General features: G+C 43.0%; 1 protein-coding gene across 1 annotated transcript in view; it reads right to left on the reverse strand.

The window, feature by feature from the left end:
- Nucleotides 1-2,300, reverse strand: part of FAM69A (family with sequence similarity 69, member A) — a 121,554-nt gene extending 119,254 nt beyond the window's left edge. Inside the window, exon 1 of the mRNA XM_014550034.1 lies at nucleotides 2,279-2,300. The gene's annotated coding sequence lies outside the window, so the exon portion shown is untranslated. The remainder of the gene's footprint in view (nucleotides 1-2,278) is intronic.
- Between the last annotated feature and the right edge of the window lie 159 nt (nucleotides 2,301-2,459).

A 2,459-nucleotide genomic window follows, 5' to 3' on the forward strand; every position in this document is an offset into this window, starting at 1 on the left:
TCCCTCTCCCTTCCTCTCTGTAAAAAATCAATAAAACATATTTTTAAAAAAATAAAAATAAAAATAAAATAGCCCTAGCTGGTTTGACTCAGTGGATAGAGCCTTGACCACCTGTGGACTGTAGGGTCCCAGGTTGGATACTGGTCAAGGGCACATGCCCGAAGTGCAGGCTCAATCCCCAGTAGGGGGCGTGCAGGAGGCAGCCAATCAATGATTCTCTCTCATCATTGATGTTTCTATCCCTCTCCTTCTCCTCTCTTCTCTGAAATAAATAAAAATATATTTAAAAAAAAATAAAACAAAAATAAGAAAAAGTAGTACTGTAGATATTAAATTAACCTTCGGGGGCTGAGAAACTGAGTAGCTATATAATAGACTCAGCTGAAAATATATTTTGACTTTGCCCAAAACAATTTTTAAAATATATTTTTATTATTGATATCATTATAAATATCTCCCATTTCCTCTCCCGTAACCCCCCTCCCAGCCCCTACCCCGCCCGCCCAGGTTTTCACTACCCTATTGCCCACGTCCATGAGCTATGCATGTAAGTATATAAGTTCTTTGGTTTATCTCTTCTTTTCCCCCCCAACCCCACACTGAGGTATGTCAGTCTGTTCCATGCCTCCATGCTTCAGGTCTTATTTTGCTGGTCAATTCATTTTGTGAAATAAGCCAATCTGAGAAAGACAAATATCACATGATCTCTTATTTGTGGAATCTAATGAACAAAATGAATTGACCAAAACAACTTTTGAGTTTGAAGCACCTACTGGTAGAGGAAGTACAAAAAGCAGAAGATGAGGTATTTAGGTAACAGGGAAGAAAAGATAATATGAAACTTGAGTAATCTGAAGGCCTTTTTAAAAAACTGGTTACTAGTAAATCGACAACTAACAAGAAAATTCATAAAGATAATAAATACAAATACCAAGACAATGTTTAAAACACCAGTCCCCCAAGTTCCCAAGTTTTAAATTTATCTCAAGTAATACCATAATCAATAAAGTTTCTGTTTAATCAATACTTTATACAGAAATAGCCTACTTAAATATCACTATGCCCCCAAATCCTTTTGAAATGCTTAAAATCAGTTTACCTTAATTTGATAACAGATAATGATGTGCACAATAAAAAAGTCTGTCCCATGCCTCCATGCAGAAATACCAACTGTTTGCCATTAACGTAAACAAATATTTGTAAAACTAATCTTAACTCAGCCAATCTGAAAGCTTGTGTGCTGTAATGCCAAAAAAATGTCACATCCATATCTGTGGAGAACATGTAAAGCCAAGCCAAGCAAAGTCTAAAGCAAAACCTGCCACGAAACCTAAAAGATTAAAAATAAATAGCTAAATATTTTCAGTAAAAAGAACAAAACAACGTTTTCAATAACCCAGTAAACTTATTTGGGGGATCGAATCTGGAAAGGTATCATTTTGCTCACATAAGGTACCTACCACCTGGCCTGGGCTGAATTCTAGACTGGGTTGCTCCACGTTTACTCAAGGCACAGTTACTACCGGTGGAGCTGCTACAAAGACGCAGGGCGCTCGCTTTAACTCCTACACCCAGCATATCGTGGGTTGTCAAACCATGCTCCCAATCTGCAGCATGGCAGGGTAATGGTTTACACCTGCAATTTCCAAACAAAAACGTAAGATTTACTTGCCCCGTGATGGTGACTTCTCAACTCTTAAAATAATTTATAAAAGCACCAGCTGAGCATGAACTCCTGTTCCAAAATTGCCAATTCATTGAAGCCTTTTCGTGTAAGCGGCAACAGAATACTGTCCTCTGAATGCAGACAATACTGCCGACCCACGCCAGGCATTGATTTGTAGTTGTTTTCCCAATGGGGTGATGGATTTGCGCTCAGCTACTCACGGTGTCTACTAGGTCCCCCTGGTGACCAACAGCACCTGAGGCAGTAGAAGGGTTCAAAGGCACCAACTGACAGCGGGACAGAGGGTGGACCGGGAATCATGAAAAATGAACACAGGAACAGGACACATGACATGACTGAGAATAACGTTTGCGTTGCTGGGGTGTTTGAGATCGCCACCAGACACGGTTCCCTTTCCTTCTAAAAAGCAAACACCCATCGACTCGTCCGGGTTTCTGAGTCCTGCCTCCCATTTAAATCACGAGCGAAGGGAAGACAGAACCAAGGAGCTCAGCACGAGGCACACGCCGCTTCTCAGGCGCTCGGGGAAAACACTGCTGTGACAAATTGCCATCATTTTCTAAAATATGGAGGAATGACACACCACCTTACCCACCGCCGTTGGAAGACCCAGGGCACAGAGTCGAGAACAGCCGACCTGCGGGGCCCACCGGGGAAGGGGGAGCGCACGGGACTGGGGAGAGACAGGGGCACGTCCCGAGCCCAGACCGCCGGGCCCCGACTGCCAGGGGTGTCGGGTCACCCCCGAGTCACGTCTCGCGGCTCCTGGGGG

The sequence above is a fragment of the Myotis brandtii genome, unplaced genomic scaffold (genome assembly GCF_000412655.1).
Source record: "Myotis brandtii unplaced genomic scaffold, ASM41265v1 scaffold58, whole genome shotgun sequence".
In the NCBI taxonomy this organism is placed as follows: domain Eukaryota; kingdom Metazoa; phylum Chordata; class Mammalia; order Chiroptera; family Vespertilionidae; genus Myotis; species Myotis brandtii.